The sequence below is a fragment of the Triturus cristatus genome, chromosome 5_2 (assembly GCF_964204655.1).
Source record: "Triturus cristatus chromosome 5_2, aTriCri1.1, whole genome shotgun sequence".
NCBI classification, from domain to species: Eukaryota; Metazoa; Chordata; class Amphibia; order Caudata; family Salamandridae; genus Triturus; species Triturus cristatus.
In genome coordinates this window covers 1,036,127,275-1,036,147,506 of record NC_140588.1, presented here as the reverse complement: position 1 = coordinate 1,036,147,506, position 20,232 = coordinate 1,036,127,275, and positions in this window count along the sequence as shown.

Here is a 20,232-nt window from a genome sequence, read left to right as displayed (position 1 = left end):
GTCTCCTCTGAGGTCGCCTTCTAACATTGGTGGCAAGCGACGGGATTCGGGCCCATAATCTAGAGATCGTACCATAAACGGATGACGCACTACCAGCAAAGACGGCAGAAGAAAACGCCATGAGTCTCACAGAAACCGACGCGAGTACTGGGTTCCAGGCGGAACAACTGGAAGAGTACACGCACAAAGAACTGAAGCAATTCTGCAAAGAACTAAAAATCGCTACCACTGGTCTCAACACCAAAGAAGATATGCAGAAGGCACTGAAAGCTTGGGTGGAATCCGGCGCCCCCCGCCCAGAAGGAGCGGTGGAGCTCCACGACGAAGCTGGACTCTCCCAAAGAGAAAGCAGCAGCAACCAGGTATGAAGCTTTGCACCAGACGGGGGTCTATCCCCGGAAGAACTCGCAGACAGAGAGAGAAGTCGTAATCACGAACTCGAACTGGCCAAAATCGAGGGCGAGTTGAAATTAGCTGAGAAGAAGCTAGTAGTGGAACAGATGCGAGTAGAAGGCGAACTAGAAGAGAAGAAACTCCAACGGGAGCGCGAAGGAAGAAGACTTCAACTGGAGCACGAACGCAGCTTGAAAGAAATCGAGCTCAAGGCCAGGAGTGAAGAAGCTCGACCCCCGGAGAACCGAGGGGCGCCCCTCCCGGCAGAACAGAAGGTCCACATCCCCAAAGATGTGGTCAAGGAATATTACAAAAACAATGACATCCAACAATGGTTCAAGGCCTACGAGGTTGCCATGACCTCCCACCGAGTCCCGCAGAAGGATTGGGGGGCTGGGTTGTGGGGCCGATTTTTGAGCGAGGGGAGAGACACCCTGCTCGACCTACCATCCTCCATGCAGACCTCCTACAGCCACATGAAGGAGGCCCTCCTCACAAGGTACGGCCTCACCCCGGAGATGTACCGCCAGCGGTTCCGGGACTGCACGAAGATCCCTGGCACCACGTGGGTGGAGTATGTGAACTTTTCCAGCCGTGCATTCGACGGGTGGATTAAGGGCAGCAAAGTAACCACCCTGGACGAACTAACCGACCTCATGTTATGGGAACACCTGGCCGCGAACTGCTTTGTGGAACCACGCCAGCATCTGCTCGACAGCAAGCTCACGGATCCGAGGAAGCTGTCTGTCGAGGCGGACCGCTGGACCAACACCCGGGTCTCCCGGGGCCCTGTAGGAGAATACCCCCGAGCCAGTCAGGGACCACCCCGCCAGAGAGGGGGGGGGAACCAGGGAGGGCAGAAAGAACCCCAGTCCGGTCCTCCGAAAAACCAACCTCCGCACTTCCCGGCACCCCCACCAGCTGTATCCGGTACGCCCGTGAGACGGGGGCACCGGGTGACCATCACTATTTTCCGTTGCCAGAAGCCCGGGAATTACGCCAATGACCCCGAATGCCCCATGGCCCTGCGCCTCCCTGCTATAGCCCCCCCAGCCAGACAGATAGCCAATGTAGCCCTAGGGGAGGAGATTGAGGAGACCGTAGAGTGGGAACCCGCCGCCATGGCCTTAGTATCATTAGGAGACAGAGAAATGGTCCCTGGGAGCCTCCTGCCCTCCAACACGAAGAAATACGGGCAGCTAGTGACGATCAATGGCCAACAGGTAGAGGCCCTTCGTGACACCGGGGCGAGCATCACCGGTGTCCTCAGCCACTTAGTCCACGAAGACCAGATCCTCCCCAATATATTTTGCCCTGTAATTGCAGCTGACAACACTGAGAGCCTCTGTAAGGTAGCCATGGTGCCTTTTGAATGGGGAGGAGTGGTCGGTAAATTGAAAGTAGCAGTAAGAACCTCCCAGCCGGTCAACTGCCTCCTGGGGAACGACCTGGAAAGTTCCCCCTGGAAGCAAGTCGAGCGCAAGACCCACCTAGGGATGATGGGTCTCCCCGAGTGGGTGTGCGCCACCACCCGATCTATGGTGGCCCGACTGCCCCCCCTTGGGGAAGTCGAGAACGCACCTGCCAACAAGGACAGGATTGTCCCGGCCGAGGTCCCCCACATCTCCCCACGAGGAGAATCTGTCACCAGCGACGAGCCCCTACCTTCCGACCCCGCACAGATAACAGAGTTAGGCGATCTGCCAGAGTTAGCCCAGTGGCGCCACGAGGGCGGCCCCTCCTGAGAGGAGTTCTGCCAGGAGCAAGCTACCTGTCCTTCCCTGGTCGGACTCCGGCAGCAAGCAGAGGCCCAAGCTGCGGGCGACCAATCTGGAACACACCGGTTATATTGGGAAAATGACCTTCTGTACAGCGAGCAGAAGTCAGTGGAGCTAGGATCAGCCCGGGTGCTGGTGGTACCCCTACGCTTCCGAGACTTCCTCCTGGGCTTGGCCCACGATGTCCCCCTCCCAGGCCACTTGGGCCAAGACAAAACCTACAGCCGCCTAGTGACTCACTTTAACTGGCCTAAAATGAAAGCAGACGTAGAAACCCACTGCAAGTCCTGTCCCACGTGCCAGGCTAGTGGGAAAAGTGGAGGAAAGCGCAAGGCTCCCCTCCAACCCTTCCCTGTCGTCAGTAGTCAGTACCCCTTTTGAACGGGTCGGGATCGACATCATGGGGCCCCTGGACCCCCCAACCTCACAAGGTCACCGCTTCATCCTCGTCCTAGTGGACCATGCCTCCCGATACCCTGATGCCATTCCCCTACGCACCATCACCGCCCCCGTGGTGGACCGGGCGTTGATGGGGATCTTTTCCCGTGTGGGTTTTCCCCTCGAGGTCGTGAGCGACCGCGGGACGAACTTTATCTCCAAATACATGACGTCCCTGTGGCAACAATATGGAGTGTCCTATAAGTTCACCACCCCGTACCATCCCCAAGGAAATGGCCTAGTAGAGCGGTTTAACCGGCCTCTGAAAGGGATGATCGCGGGCCTGGAAGAGCCCCTCCGGCGCAAGTGGGACGTCCTGCTCCCCTGCCTTTTGTTCGCCTACCGGGCAGTTCCCCAGAAATCCTTGGGGTTCAGCCCGTTCGAGTTACTCTACGGGCATCCCGTCCGGGGGGCCCTCAGCCTGGTAAAGGAAGGGTGGGAGGCGGCGCCCGAGGCCCCCCCCGGGATGTGTTCCGATACGTTCTAACCCTCCGAAACCAGACTAGGAAGTTTCGAGAACTGGCCGAGGCCAACCTGGAGACAAGCCAGGAAGAAATGAGGCACGGGTATGACCAGAATGCCACTCTGGTCGAGTTCCAGCCGGGCCAGCAGGTATGGGTCAGCCCTCCAGGATAAATGGACCGGGCCCTTCAAAGTCGTTGAGCGGAAAAGCCAGGTCACGTACTTGGTGGACGTCCAGTCACCTCGAGACCCCCTTCGGGTCCTTCACGTGAACCGCCTCAAGCCTCACTTCGTGCGGACGGAGCTGAGTCTGCTGCTGGCCACCGATGACGGGGCCGAAGAGGAGTCAGATCCCCTCGCTGACCTCCTGTGACCAAGGAGAAGGATGGCTCCGTGGAAGGAGTGGACCTCTCTCCATCCCTCACTTCCCAGCAACGCGAGGACTGCCGCCAGCTCTTAGGGCAGCTCCCCGACTTATTCTCTCTTGTCCCCAAGTCACCGACTGGTGTGTCCATGACGTGGACACCGGAGACAGCCCGCCGGTGAAGCAACGAGCCTACCGAGTCCCTGATCGAGTCCGGTCCTGCATTCAGGCCGAGGTCTCGAAGATGTTGACCTTGGGGGTGATCGAACCCTCAGACAGCCCCTGGGCCAGCCTCTTGGTACTGGTCCCGAAAGCAGCTGCCCCCGGTGTCGCCCCAGAACTCCGATTCTGTGTGGACTACCGGGGGCTCAATTAAGTCACCCGAGCCGACGCTCACCCCATTCCCCGAGCAGACGAGCTCATTGACCGTCTCGGGTCTACTCATTTCCTCAGCACATTCGATCTAACCTGCGGGTGCTGGCAAATTGCGCTCACAGAAGGAGCCAAGGAGCGGTCCACCTTCTCCACCCCGGATGAGCACTATCGCTTTCGCGTGATGCCCTTCGGGATGAAAAATGCCCCGGCCACTTTCCAGCGACTGGTAAATAGAGTCCTGGCCGGGCTGGAAAAGTTCAGCGCCGCATATCTAGACGATATCGCGGTTTTCAGTTCCGAATGGAGTGAGCACCTCCAGCACCTCCAGAGGGTGCTAACGGCCCTGCGCCAGGCAGGCCTCACAGTAAAAGCCAGCAAGTGTCAGATTGGGCAAGGTTCGGTGGTCTACCTAGGGCACCGGGTCGGAAGCGGGCAGGTCGCCCCTCTGCAGCCTAAGATCGACGCCATCCTAGCCTGGGAAACACCCACTACCCAAACGGAGGTCCGAGCCTTTCTGGGCCTCACCGGCTACTACCGGAGATTCATCCGGGGGTACGGCAGCCTTGTCGGTCCCCTCACGGAACTCACGTCCAAGAAACAGCCCAAGAAAGTGCAGTGGACCTCCGCCTGCCAGGAGGCGTTCGATGCCCTGAAAGCGGCCATGTGTACTGCCCCCGTGCTCCAGGCCCCCGACTACTCCAAGGAGTTTGTGGTACAAACTGATGCCTCCAAGCATGGCATTGGGGCAGTCCTGTCACAGGTGAATGACCAAGGCCTAGACCAGCCCGTAGCCTTCCTCAGCCGAAGGCTGTTACCCAGAGAACAGAAATGGAGCACCATTGAGCGCGAGGCGTTCTCCGTAGTCTGGGCCCTCAAGAAATTACGACCCTATCTGTTCGGCACCCATTTCAAAGTCCAAACCGACCATCGCTCCTTGCGATGGCTCATGCAGATGCGAGGAGAAAACCCCAAACTACTGCGGTGGTCAATCTCCCTCCAGGGGATGGATTTCACCGTAGAGCATCGACCTGGTACTGACCACGCCAACGCTGACGGCCTCTACCGGTTCTTCCACCTCAGCGAAGAGAACCCCCAAGAGGATGGGTAGTTCTCTCCGGCTTTCAGCTGGGGGGGACGCGTGTTAGACCCGGCATTGTGGCATGGCCATCCCTGACCCCTAGCCACACACCCTGACCCATGCACCTCATTCAGCCCCCGAGTACACGGCCTAGCCGGTCCTTCCCGCCAGAACCCACACACACCCGACCCGGACTTCCCCGTCCGTGCCCTCCATCTTCCCAGCACCACTGGGCCCGCGTGCCCACTTCATGCACCTACAATGGCCACCCGGCTCCAGCGCAACCCAGGCCTAGAGGCGCCGCCCCGGCTGGAGGACATCGCGCTCCCACGGAGTGAGAGAGGGAGGAGCAGTTTCCATCGCACCTCTGACCTCCCCTTGGGAGATGGGTTTCAATCGGCCCTCCGGCCTCCCTGAGGGCTGGCTCCACGCCTGCTGTGTGTCTGGGACTCCCCCCGACCCGGCCCTGAAAGGATCAAATGACGACATGGCAGGAAACTCCAACAAGCGACCCCCAGGTGCTAAGACCCCTGCCTACGCAGACTCCGGACATCAAAGAGGAGTTGACCTATAACAGGGGGTGCTCTGGGACTATCTGGCAGATTCGACTCTGGAACGACGAGAGCCCTGCTGACGTGGTCGCGGCTCCCTTGTAACCTTGGAACACCTGAGCCCTTCTGAGTGACTCGCGGCTCCCCTGAAGATCGTAAGACCTCCAACCTTGTGCTTGAGCCCTGCTGAGTGACTCGCGGCTCCCCTGAAGATCGTAAGACCTCTGACCTTGTGCTTGAGCCCTGCTGAGTGACTCACGGCTCCCCTGAAGATCGTAAGACCTCCGACCTTGTGCTTGAGCCCTGCTGAGTGACTCGCGGCTCCCCTGAAGATCGTAAGACCTCCGACCTTGTGCTTGAGCCTGCTGAGTGACTCGCAGCTCCTAAAGACTCCCTCGGTCCGGCTGGACCCCAATGACCACAGCGAATCCCCCAGCTCGCGGATTGTGAGCTGTGCGCCGGGTACGTCCCTGCATTGATCCGGATCCCCAAAAGACTGTCCCGCTACCCCCTATCCCTACCGAGACTCTTTGAGCCCGTGCTCTATTTGTAAATATCCACCTTGTTGATCATAAAGATCCTACGAAGCTGATTAGATAAAGATCTGTTCCCAAGAACATACAGTGTGGTGTCTCTTTGTCGTGTGGTGCAGTGTGTACGATCCTAGATACGAGACTCTTCCCCTGAGGAGTCTCCCGCCAGTGCCCGGCTACGATACCCCGAGGGTACGTCTCAGGGTGCTCTGGTATCCTCCCTGTCTCCTCTGAGGTCGCCTTCTAACAGCATTGATAAGTTGGGAGAGAGTGTTTCCAACTTGTTTACAGGCAATGAATGTTCCCTTCCCTGTTCAAGCATTTGATTAAACACATCAATGGTATAAGGAAATCCGTGGTTGTTTGGAAGTACTCATTGAGGCATGTTTCTGTCACTATCATAAGACCTAAATCTGAATTTCAGAGAGAATTTGTGATCTCAATGTTATGTTCAATTGTGGAACTCTGCAATTATGTAGCAAGTCTTTCAGACTGTAAGAGAAGGTGGGTTCATATGGTGTGGAGGTGTGGAGATCTTTACTGTAATGTTGTTTTGGAGTTGCTCTTTATGTACCATCTTGGGATGACCTTTGATGCTTGTACCAAACTAACAAGGGCAAATTCATGAAACCTCAAAGAAGCCAGTTTTACTTCTAGCAAGTAGTTTGTACTTGCTTTATGGTAGCTCAGCCCCATTTCACATGAAAACCGAAGGCTCTTTCCCACATAGGTTTATAACCCTTTTTTTGCACCTTTGTTTTATACATTGTTCTCCAGGTATAAATAAATTAAAAAAGAGCCTTTCACTCGAAGGTTTTTGCATCTTAGTCTTCTAACTTTACATTAGTGAAAAAGAAATTATGGGGTAATGGTGGGGCAATTTCACCCTTTCCACTATCATCTCACACTTTTCCTACTGACCCTTCTTCATACAGGGCCAGATGCATGACCATTCATGTTTGCGAGTTGCAAATTTCGTCAAATTGTGACTCGCAATTTGCGACTCACAAAAATGAATGCACAACAGTGTCTCAGACACTGTTTGCGATTCCCAATGGGGTCGCAAATAGCATGCCTCAGGAATATTAATGAGGCTGTTGCAATTTGGGACCCCATTCGGAATGGCAGGCACTCCCTGGGATGGTGGACTCCTGGGGTCAGCAGACCACCATATCTGGGACTGCTTTGAAATAAAGCAGGTTTTTTTTTGTTTTTTTAAATGCAGCTCATTTTCCTTAAAGGAAAACGGGATGCATTTTAAAAAAAATGAAACTTTTTAGTTCAAGTTTTTAAGGGCAGGCATTGGTCCCTGGGACGACTGCCTGCCCTGAACAAATATTTGCAGATGCATTCCCAAAGGGGAATGTTTGCGAGTGCTTTCCCACCCTTCTAAGAAGGGTTGTAAACTTAGACAATTAAGGTCGCAAAACCTTCGTACATAGCTTTTTGACTCGCTATTAGGCAAGCACGCCCTTGTAACGCCCCTTCCCAATAGTGAGTCGCTTACCCTATTTTGCGAGTCACTAGTTAATTAGCGACTCGCAAAATAGGGTTGGTACATGGGCCACACGTTCTTTGCGGTCGCAAATGGGCCTAACACTCCTTTGTGACCGCAAAAAGCGGTCGTACACCTGGCCCACAATGTATTCATTGCACTTGAACATATACATAATCTTGTTTTTGTCCATTAAATAGCAATTTTAGAAAGTTGGATCAGTGTTCTATAGTAAGGAATGTTGATGTTTGTAAATGGATGGGAGTTGGACTTGGAGTAAGGTGCACATCTGGAGAGCTCGCTGTTTACAAGCCTGAAAAACCTTACCAGCTTTGATCCAAGACTATGTTCAACACGTTTCAACATCACAACACTGAAACTGGGGATAAGGGTTACTGGGCCATTCTCACGACAAAACTATGCATCAAGTAAAAGACTGAGAAGTACTGCCAAGCACAGTAAAGTAGAGCACTGTATGCTTACAGTGTGGTAAGGCAGTTTTGGTTATGTGTAGTTTGCCCGCTCTTAACTGAATTTCAATATCACTACATTACATGAAAAACTAGTCTTCCAGCCTCCACCACAGTGGAATGCAGCACTGATGCACTGCCACGGTGGAACACAAGCCAGGCAACCAAGCCTTTTTCTGGCACTGCAGATATCTTCCGATGACCATTTTGCTGCAACTCTACACTCAGCAACAAGAAGATAGAAGGGCTGCCAGGCGAGTTCGATTGTTGCCTAGCAACTAACTTCTTGGTTATTAACTGAGTGCAAAATGATAAAGCCACCCATCAACATAGCAACTTGGAAATTACAGCTATGAAGAAAGCACTCATGGTGATGCACACACCTAAAGAAAGATAAAATCCAATTATTACAGTACAATTTAAGTGACAAATGCATAGTAAGATAATACATGTTGGTGACGTGCACACCTTTGCAATGAGGTATATAGATGTTGTTTGAATGCTATTCAAGACACATCCAAGAAGGATAATGACTGGAAACATTAACTATAATCTATCTAGAGCGGTTTTTAGGCTAAACCTTATAACAGACAGCCTCAAGTGACTAACAAACATATGATTCACTGTAACACCCTCCTTATCCTTTGAGATTGTACCTTGTATGCATCATTTTTCGAACTTAAAGAGATACTCATCATCTTTAGTAGCAGCAGTCATTGTATAACATCATGCAGTCTGTAAGTCCATCTCCTCCTCCTCCACCACCAGGCAAGGCACCTGTATATTATGGGGGAAAGAAAATAGAGTTACTTAGTTACCTTGAGGAAATATTAGAGTTCCAAGAAATAAAAAAACAAGGGAAAGTTTATGTAGCAATCAAATGTCTTAACATTCTAGGCTGGTCTCATCAGGGCATTTTTTCGACATAGTTATTGGATCAGGAGCAAAAGAACAATTAATAGTGATCAGAGAAGAGAACCTTCTTGAAGAGTTGTTGACCAGATACCAAAGAGTGTTTTCTCAGGAGTTGTTGAAAATATCTGGTTTCAAACATAAGATTAATATGAAAGCAGGAGCAATTTTTGTGAAACATTACAGAGTGTACCTTTTAGCATTCATAATGACCTTATGAGAGTCTTCACAAGAGAGGGGTCATCTAACATGTAGAGTCTTCTCTGTGGGTTTCACCATTGGTGGTCGCACGTAAAAATAACAGTGATCTCCACATGCATGTGGATCTAAGTAGTTTAACCGGAGAAATTTGGATAAACTCTTGCCCACTTCCTATTATAAAAGAAATTTGGCCACTTTAGAATTGGCAAGGTGGTTCTCAAGGCACAATTTGGCATCAGCCTACCATCAAGTTGAACTAGAACCAGAGTCTTGACATTATTCAGATTTTGTATCTCCTGTTTGATTGTTTCAGTATTGCTGCATGCCTTTTGGATTTGCCTCTGCTTAATCGGTTTTTCAGTGAAGATTGTCCACATGTTTAAGGGGATAAAAGGGGAAATTGCTTTTTAGTGTGATGTGCTCGTATTTGCACAAGATCGTGCAGCACATGACTGTATCTTGGAGAAAGTACTAAAAATGTTACAAAATGAAAGAATTTTACTGAAAAGAGAGAAATACAGAAATGTTGTTTCCTCAAGGGCAGGGTTAAATATATAAATCATGTTATATCTTGAAAACAGCATTGAGCCCCGAGTGGTGGAAGCAATACAAGAGTCCCCCCTTCCAAAAGATAATACTGGACTGAAGTCTTGGTCTTTGTGAATCTTATCTTTCGGTCATACCGAACTATGATTCTCGATTATGTATCTGACTAATATGGTGAAGAAAAGTGTTGAGTTTATGTGTGTGGGGGAGAATGCCAATGTGTTTTTGATTGAGTAAAAGAACACTTGCTAACCGGTAAGGATCTGACCATGTTTGACTCTTCTGTCCCATGAGTTGTAACGGTGGATGCCAGTAGTGTGGGCCTGGCAGTGTTTTTATTTTTTACAAAAGAGAGTTAAGGAAGAACTCATAGAAGGATCTGCTTCACGGGTACTAAGGGGCATATCAACAAGCAGGCGATATAAAATTATCGCTGCTTTTGCGGCCGTTTTCGACCGAAAAGCGGTGATAATTTTATCGCCTAATCAGCAAGGTCACGCTAACGCGTGAAACCTTGCGTTAGCGTCAGGATTCCTAACGCCCAGCTTTGCTTCTCTAATGAGATGCAAAGTGGGCGTTCCTGACCTGGCATGACAGTAGAAATGTCGCTAAGCGACATTTCTCCTATCAGCAAGCCTAACGCTATGAAGCATAGCGTCAGGAAAAGTAGCGATAACCCCTGTTATCGCTACTTTCCTTACGCCTGCTTCAGGACTAATTTAGCCATGATATCCTATGGAAGGTGGATATCATGGCTAAGTTTGTGAGTTCCTATCAACTAGCTAACGTGAGATTATCGCTGGGTTTCCAGCGATAATCTCACGTTAGCCAGTTAGCGCTAGGATTTTTATCGCCGATGAGATAAGCGTTGCTAATAGCACGCTATCTCAGCGATAAAAATCGGCGCTAGCCGGCGATAATTATCCGAGCGCTAAGTGCGCTCAGCGATAATTATCGCCGGTTTTTGTTGATATGCCCCTAAGAGAGTCTGTGATAAAGAGATATTTATTAGCATACTGGTGTGCTATAGCTACTTTGGCCAAAATCAGGAATCCAGTATTCGTAGTAATGTAGTACTTTTGCCCAACCCATTTATAGTCAATGATCGGACATTGCGTGAGAAATATAATTACACACATTGCTTGAAAAGTCAGCAGGAGAGTTGAAAATCTTTAAATGTATTTACCTGATGATGCATAAAGGAGATACAATTTAGGAAACCTAGTTTTTGTGTATATCGGTCCTGATTGTTAACCTGCACCAACATGTTATCAACCTTGTGTGTGTGTGCAAATCTCAGACATTTTTAAATTCACAAATGTTGGGCTGACGGAGCCCATCAGGTGTGAGTGAGAAGGGGAACCACTCACCGCTGCTCCGGATAGGGAAGAGATGGGTCAGGGGTCTCCCCACTGCTGGGAGGAGGGGAGTGGGGACGGGAGTGGTGGGGGGGGTGCTGGAGGAGTGGGGTTAAAGGCTTGTTAAAAAGAGATCCAATTATGCAATTGTTTGGGAGATCTAAATCGGTGATTACTGTTTCGTGCACAAATGGCAGATACATAAAATGTTAATGTCTCATGAAGCGGGCACAATCTCTGTGTTGATTGCTACACTAGCTGCAAAGGTGTCGGTGTTCAGCTCAGAATACACACTGGCAGTATAGTGCAGACATACGGCTTCATTCATTTAGCTTCCATTCTTTACAAGTGGATCACTAATGGTCCAGCGATATTCAGCTTTGGTTTTAATCTGGGAGTAAGAATGAGAAAACGATGGCGAATAATAATCTGAAGGTAGTCTTGTTCAACCTTAATGGCCTTAATAGCAAAAGGAAAATGAGGGCTATTGAAGCTTGGCTCAAACCCAAAAACCCATCAGCGATCCAAATCCAGGAAACACATATTTCAGCAGAAAAATGTGCGGGATTCTCTGGGGCAGATTTACAAGCCCCGTGCGCCACTTTTGCGCCGCTGTTGCATCACTTTTGTGACGCAGCGGCGGCGCAAAGCTAGTGCCATGCTGCGACAGATTTACAACGTGACGCATCTAGGGAGATGCGTCACGTTGTAAAGCCCTGCGCCACATTAAACCCGCGTCAGGTTTAATGTATGCAGGGTGGGCGTTACGTCGGAAAAAGCCTCGGAAAAGTGATGCAGTGAAATCTACAAGATTTCACACAGTCACTTTTTCAACGCTGGTGCGTCAAATCCTTACGCCTGCTTCAAGCAGGCGTAAGGCGTGACGCACCATGTTAGGGATAGGGCAGGTTGGAACAGTGCTGGAGTTGCATCGCGCTTGCGACACAACTTCAGCACTGCGCCAACCTTACGCCGGCAGATGCGTCACGCATCTGCTTGTCCTTGCACCATGATGCACCGCATTGTAAATGCGGCGCATCTGCGGTGGCGCAAGGGCAAACTTGCGTGATGCATCTTCCCTGGCGCATCCCTGCTGATTTGCAGGGATGCGCCAGGGAGCATAAATCTGCCCCTCTGTGTTTAAAACCTGGGCAGTATACAGGGGTGTCCTTCCTCCCAAACAGCTCACCGAGGCACCACGATCTTTGTGGGGAAAAGGCTAGATGTTGAGGTGGTTAATTTTTCCAGCGATAAAAACAGAAGGTGGTGCTGGGTGAGCTGCATGGCAGGGTTAAGATGCCTTACCTTTGTTAGCGTCTATGCCCCAGTCGAAGACAATGCCATGCCCTATGAGGAGGTATTACAATCTTTATTACAAATTCCTGGTGAAGTCATTATTGGGGGGGACTATAACTTTTTGCTAAATCCAAAAATGGACTCTTCAGACAAATTAAAAAGGCAGTTGAAACCAAAAATCTTTAGAGTTTTCTGAAACTATTGCTAGGAGGCCTGACCCACAGAAATTCTGTATACCATTTTTTCCTGAAGATTCCACACCTCCTCCCTTAATGATTTTTTTCCTACTTTCCAAGACAGTGGTATTCAACACTCAACTAAGTTTACCAAATGTTTTTTCTGACCATTCAATTATCATTCTTGAGTTCGAGAGAGGGAAAGCCCGAGTACAACCTAGGCGCTGGGTTTTCAACAAGCAGTACTTACAGGAGGAAGGGGGTTGCAATTTTCTAAAAACAAGATAAAAGAGTTCCTTGCAATAAACCATGGTACTGCTCCCCCAAGCATTGTTTGGGACACTCTAAAGGCATGCATCCTAGGGCTGGTGATAGACAAGGAAGCAGAAAATATGAAAAGATGCAAATTACAAAAGCAAACCCTAGAAAGAAACGTGCAGCAAAGACACAAAAGTTTCCTAAGTAATCCATCTGTGTCTAATAAAAGAAAACTTGGGGGCATATCATCAACGGCCAGCGATAATTATCGCTGGCCGTGTTTAGCGTGAACAATTTTAACGCCGCCTATCGCCGGATTCTATCGCCCGGCTAGCGCACTATTAGCAACGCGCATCGCCGAGGCGATAGAAATCCCGGCAATAGCGGTGTAATTCGGCATTATCTCAGTATTTCCAGAGATAAAACACAGCGTTAGGGCAAATATAGTAAATAGGGAGATGTGGGCTTATCATGACAATCCACCTCCCATGACAAGTATGGCTAGGTAATAAAAATAGTAGGCGTAAGAAACCGGTGATACACCCGGTTAGCGCTGCTTTTTAAGTCGCTAGGCGGGATAGCGATTCCCTTGTTGATAGGGAGAAGCCGGGTAAGCTTTCATTTTCTCTGGATTCCTGCCGGGAACGCCTACCTCGCATCTCATTAGCGATGCGATGCGAGGCACTAAGGAAATGGGCGCTAAGGCATGGATCCACGCGTTAGCGTATCCATGCTGATAGGGCGATAAAATTATCGCCGCTTTTCGTCCGAAGATGGACGCTAAAGCGGCGATAATTTTATCGCCAGCCCTTGCTGATATGCCCCATTTTAAGGCTAAACTGGCGCTAAGTGAGGCGTATTATGCAAAATGTAAAATACTAAAAGGTGCCTACATGCAAAACGTTTATGAGGGAAGTAATTACAAGGGGAGGTTTCTCACTTGCCAGGCCAGAGAATAAGCTGACAGTAATTGGATTGATGTTCTGAAATGCCCCACCCCTGGCACTAGGAGTAAGGATTCGGCTAGGGTGGGGGAAATTATGCTCGAACATTGCAGTCGGATTTGCACACAAAATCAATCAATTAATTGATAAGGAGCTACTTGAGCAGTTCTTTTGGAATAGCATATCCTGGTGCTATCTGAAGAAGAAGGGGCGAATATCTTGCGACCCTTCTCTAAAGAAGAACTGGTTGAGGTTATTAGGAATCTATTGAATTTCAAATCCTATGGGCCAGATGGTTTCCCGGCTGAAGTTTTTAAGGCTTTTTTAGAAGACTTAGTTGAACATTTTTTATTAGACGCCAATACAATGTTAGGCAGAGGTCCTATACCGGCATCTTTTCATTAGGGCAATGTCATAGGTTTTTTTAAAAAGTGGAAGGATTGTGAGGAATCAAATTCGTAAAATCCAATTATAAACCTGAACACGGATTGAAAAATCATTACAAACATTTTCACTAACAGATTTAACTTAATAGCATCAAAGCTAATTCATTTAGATCAAAATGGTTTTATCGCAGGAGGCTGTTGGAGACAAACACACATTATTTGACCGAAGCATTAAATTACTTTGTGGCCAATAATATACCAGCCTTAGTGCTTCTGCTAGACGCAGTGAAAGCATTCCACCTCGTGGTCCGAGAAACGTTATTTCATATTCTGACCAGGTTTGATATACAACCTCAGGTCACAGGGTCGAAACAAAGGAATGCACTGTAAAGCAGAAGATAGTATCATAGTCAACACAACAGAGGGGGGGAATTAAAGTCTTGCATGAAACCCAACATGGTTGCCCGCTATCCCCTATTTTATTTGCCTTTTTTGCCACTGGCAATAGTGATTAGAGAAGACGATGATATTTGCCCCCTTTTACCATTAATGGGGAAGATAAAATTCAATTCTATGCTGAGGACTGTAGGAGAGTAGGATCTGCTTCACATGGTTACCTCCACTTTTTGCTGGTGTTTCACTGTTTTTCGACTTTAGTCTGGCTGGGGTCCTGCTATTCAGGACCCCAGCCTAGCTGCTTCCTCTCTAAATTGATTCCATGTACTTTAGATACACTCCAGATTGGATTCTGGGGCACCCTTGTGAGTCCCTAGTATATGGTATACTATGTACCCAGGGCATAGGTACCGCAGAGGCCTACCAGGGGCTGAAGCATGTATTATGCCACCCCTGGGAAGCCCTCTAAAATGACACCACAGGTCTGCTACTGCAGCTTGGGTGAGGTGGTGCATGCACCCCTTACTGAGGTATAGGTTCACTATACCTCATCTATCACTGCACATAGAAACCTATCAGTCACTCCTGATAAGGCCGGATTCTTGACTACCCAATTATCTACAAGAACCCTCTCAGGTCGACTGGATCTTTTTACTTGCCAAATAGCGTAGAGGGAGTAAACACAATTATCAGGATGTAACTACCGCAAGTTCACATCATTAAAGGACAAAGGACTCAGGATCTAAAATTTCAGAGATTTTCTTATGAGCAAAAACATCTGAACATAAAGGCACCTCAGTACGAGGCACAACAGATAAATGGGCACTAACACAAAAGCTAGCCTATGAAGGATTCGCATTCGACTAAAAATAAAAAGAATTACAGATTCTAAAAGCATCAAATAAAAAATGGTTATGCTGATGTCAATCTTAGGAATCATTAGTCAAAACATTTCTGTCCCTACTCTATTCTAAAGTGGCATCCCTACTTAGCATTCCCTCCCAAGCAAGAGAATCATAGAAAGGTGTCAGAAGTGAAACTTCCGAAGAAGCCTTCACTTAGTGAGAGCTCGATCTTGGATACTCCTTCTAGCTTCGCGCCTAAACCTCATCTGCTCAACCCACGGGAGTCTGTCCCTAATACAAAACCCCAAAATCACAGAACACGCCCTTCGGCACACCTCTTCAGCCAGGTCTTCCTCTGGTAAATTTCCATCCAGAGCTGTCCATCTTCCATCGTCCGTTAGCTTGACCTTGGGTCCCAGGCACCTTCTCCGCCGAAAGTATCATCTCTGCATTCCAGTATACTCCCATGTTGGCTTCTCATACCATCCTAACTCCTAAAACAAAGACTTATTCTCACTAACGAGCTAAATGTCCTTGCACCTGCAACAGAAACATGGGAACGAAAAGGAAAGCTCTTCGCATCTTGAGGTTTTACATTTCACGGCAACCCAAGCCTTAACCAAGAAATCCCTCTCAGCCTGCAAAATATAGCTAATTTAAGAAATGAACGGACCTTCTCTTCTACATATGCAGTTAGGCCTAACAAATTTAAACACATTATGAAATCACATTCTAAGCATTAGTTCAACATAATCATCTCGTAAATAAGCAACCTACTTTTTAATTCTAACATGACACACATATAATTCGCATTACATTGATTGTGAAACCTAATCATCTACATTATTCCAAATACATTCACAATAGCTTGCAACGTTAAACTTCGCAAAACGTTATTACATATCTAACACTCTTATGTTATATGATTATAGCAAATACATTTCTATAACGCTTCTAGACATACATCGATTATATGCGGGTGCCGACTAACAGTGAATATGATGCACCCTTACAAATCTCAGAATCACCTGGCGCTCTATCACCCCTATGGCAGACCTTATCAATCTTGAAGGCAGGGTGCTTGGTTACATGTGAGAGGGTGCCCAGGCATGAGCTGAGCCCCTCTGCAGCCTTCGGAATCTCTTCTCAGGGGTTATCAGTTGTGCAACCTGACCATATACTCTTAAGTGCATTATAACCAAACGGTAAATGCTAACTTTGTACTGGCTGCACGGAAGCATGTCGTGTTTGGTGTCAAACACCTTGGAATCATACCCCCACACCAGTAACTGGTGTGGGAGTATGATCCCACCCTTCTAGAGGGAGAGACATGACAGCACCGGTATACCCAGTACCATTTTAACTGAGTCATGGCATAACAAAATGGATGCTGCAGCCACAGAAACGGTTATGGCCTCCTGCTGCTGACCGAAACTCCAGCAGGGGAGGCTTGGACAATAGGTTTCCTGTCACAGGGAGGTGTAACCACCTCCCAGACAGGCTGATGTGTATTGGGGCTTGGTTGGAGCACTCTCAGAGTGCTTTGAAGTCCTGCACTGGGGGCACATTTGGTGTCCCTGTGCATAGTCCAGCTCAAACGGTTCTGGGGCTTCCAGCCCCTGCTCTGGCGCGAAACTGGACAAAGGAAATGGGTGTAGCCACCCCTCTTTGCAAACCCTCCCATAGGTGGGTCCCTAGAGTTAGTCCAACCCCTTCCTTAGGTATAAGTAAGGAACCCATGGCAACAGGACTTTAGATATCCCTGGACGAAACTCTGTAGCTAAATCCTGGAACTTCGACTCTCTACTCCAAACTAGAGGACTGAAGAAATCTCCCTTGGGGTCAAGGAGTGACTCCCCTGTTTGGCAGGCACCAATGAAGCATTTTGCCGGTCTGCATCTCCGAAGCTCCTGCCAGACCTGAAGTATTTGCGGCCCAGGAAGAAGATTTCCAGACATTTCACAAGCCAACCCGAGTCTCCAGCAAAGCTGAGACCCGCAGCCCTCAAGAGTAACGTGGAACCGGAACTCCTGGTCACAGTGCACATTTTCAAGTGCATTGACTTCCCGACGTCTCTCAAAGTCGTGCTTTGGGTTACTTGTAGTCCACGCCCCAAGCACCATTTGCATTGAAGATTGTGGGCCTACCCTCTACGAGTGTTCCGTGAGCCCACTTTTTGCATTTCAGCTTGAGGCTCCTTCGCGATCCCTGGTCTGTCGCATGGTGGGTCCCTGTGAAGGAAAATTTGATTTTCTTTGGGCTTCCCTGATTGCTCCAGATGTGCCTTGACGCCCCACAGCATGGTGAGTCCCTCAGACCTTGCTAGTCTGCACCGAAGCATCTTTCTCCTTTCTGCATGGGTTGCTGTTGCCAAGGCTTGTTGCATTAAATCCGGGTACCGACGCTGCAGCACTCGACATACTTTCTGGGGCAGCTCGAATCCAGCTCCTGGTTGTCCTCGATGCCTCCTGGTCCTCGTGGCTTCACCTTCTTCACCTGAAATCACCCGACATCGGTGGGCATTCGCCTATTGTGCCCCGGGTCACTGGCTAGTGACCGAGACTCTGTCCCCTCTGCTTTCAGATTCTTCTCAACTTCGATCCAGGCTTGGATCTCTTCGGACACTTCGCATCTTCCCGGCAGCAGCACTTCTTCGCCAGCTCCCATTGAAATCGACTACGCGACCCGACACAATTTGACACCTATGCACCCGTCTTCCCTGGGTGAGGTAACTCGAGTACTCTGGTGCTCCCGTGGGTGTTGACCCTAGAACTTCCTAAATCCAAAAGGGTTTGGTCCTAGTTCATCTCTAAGTGTCCCTAATCTTCAAAAATCTAACCGCGACTTTCCCCATAGAAGCTAACGGGAGCTCGATGCTGTGTTCTCACACTGCACACGGCCCCCGTGGGTCCCTTGTGTCACTACCTTGGGTGATTCCTTGGGGTCCCAGCAATTCTACAGGCTCTAGGCCTTGTGTCTAGTTAAGTTGTGGTTCTTATACCACTCTTTTAGTATATGGTTTGGCTCGCCCCTAGGGCTCGACGTGTATTTGTGCTATTTTACTGTACTATTTGAAGTGTAACTTATGTGTTTGGACCTCTAGCCTCATAAAGAGACTAGTAGGGTGTGTTTAGAAATAAATACATATATTTTATATGTATACCTGGTGTGGTTGTCTTTCATTTAGCCATTCAAGAGATTATAGACTGGTAAATCAAGCTGCTTTACATTACTTCAAGACATAGCTACCACTAGGATGGCTTTCAATAAAGGTTGTCTTTAACCTATCATCAATAAGGGGTTGTTTGTGCTGGTACACGGTGCCCACTATAATTAGTGGACAGCATATACCAGGCCAACTTCTCACAAGGACAATATGATAATACTTGATAGTTGTAAGAGCACCGAGGAGAAGGTGTTTCAGACCTTCGCATGTTTCGAGGGATTGAGAGGTTATTAAATTAATAAAAAGAGAACTGAAATAATACTTAACGGATGCAACTCGGACGTTCAGCATCGTCTTGTGCATAAATTCACACCTGAAGAGATATCTGGGAAGTAAGTTCTCATAACGGATCGAGGATCTATAGAAACTTAATTTTTCTCTGCTGCTTTTGAAAATACAAGATCTATTTTCACATTGACCATTGTGGGGAGGGTCTCCTTGATCAAGGTGTCTATTCTTCCTCTTTTTAAATTCTTATTTTCAGCTATCCCATGTGTTTTACCTGCATCCTTTTTTAAAAGACCATTTTCACATTTTTTAGCTGGCAACAAGAAAGAAAATCACCGAAATTGTATTAGGCACTTTACATTCTGGAGAAAGGTGGGTTGGTGTTCCCCAATCTAAGAGATATATGCCTATTTTGCACAGTACATGTCCGGGTTTAAAGCAAAAGCCCACATTGGAATATTTTTTAATTTTTTTATGCAGCTGATTTGTACAGAATATCAGAGGTAATGTGCTAAAAATTGTAAAATCACGCCCCAAAAGTCCCATTTTTAGAAATGCCATTCCTTATAATAACACCACAACACCCCTGTCAGAATTTGTTTTTGAATCCGGGACTAAATTGCCACCGGCAATAGTCCAAAAGTGGGAAAAAGTAGGGTTTAGGAAAATATCAGACTTTCTCCAGACGGAAAGATGGCTTACCATTTCAGAAATCCATGAGGTAATTCGAGTTGATTTTCTCCTTCTTGACTCTTATAGAATGCTGTATAAAGTTATTAGCATTTTGGAATTGGGCCAGACAAATTCTAGTAAAAATATAGTATTCACATTAATCAAAACTGAAAAAATCCAGGTGAATGGAAAAGATTTCTGGCTTCTTTAAAAAGTCTGGATCTTACCCAGAAGGCAATTGAAAAATGGGGAAAACATGAATGTCTGGAAGTACCAGCTAGGATGTGCTAGGAAGTGAACTAACAACTTTAGCGTGCTAAGAGGAGCCAATTGACAGCGGATGTTATTTTTTAGTAAATGGCTATGATACAGATACAGCTATGATGGCTAGAACCTCACAATTTCTTTCACAAGGTAAGCCTAACCTACCGAGTTACTGTTTTTGTTGTCTCATGGACCTGCACCCAACTGGGTTCATATCATCGATCAGTGACCTCTTATTCAGGGGTTCTGGAATTAAATATTCCTGTATCTGGAGACCGAATGCCAAATTAGACTGGAATCTAGCACCTAGTTGAAAGTCTTGGGACATGATCCGACACTCGGCTTAACCATCAGATTGGCAAAATTCGTCAATGTCAAATTGCTGTGGGCAGAGCCCTCCTGCTCCAAAAATGGTGCTCACAACAGGTTCCAACAAGAGGGCAGTGGGTGCTAAAAATTAAGCAAGTCAGAAACAGCTATATGCAATGCACAATGGGGGGACTAAGAAGTTTGAGAAATTATGGGGGGGGGGTTTTGAGTAAAAATAAGGGGCTTGACTGCCATATTGCTATGTTGCACATTTTAGC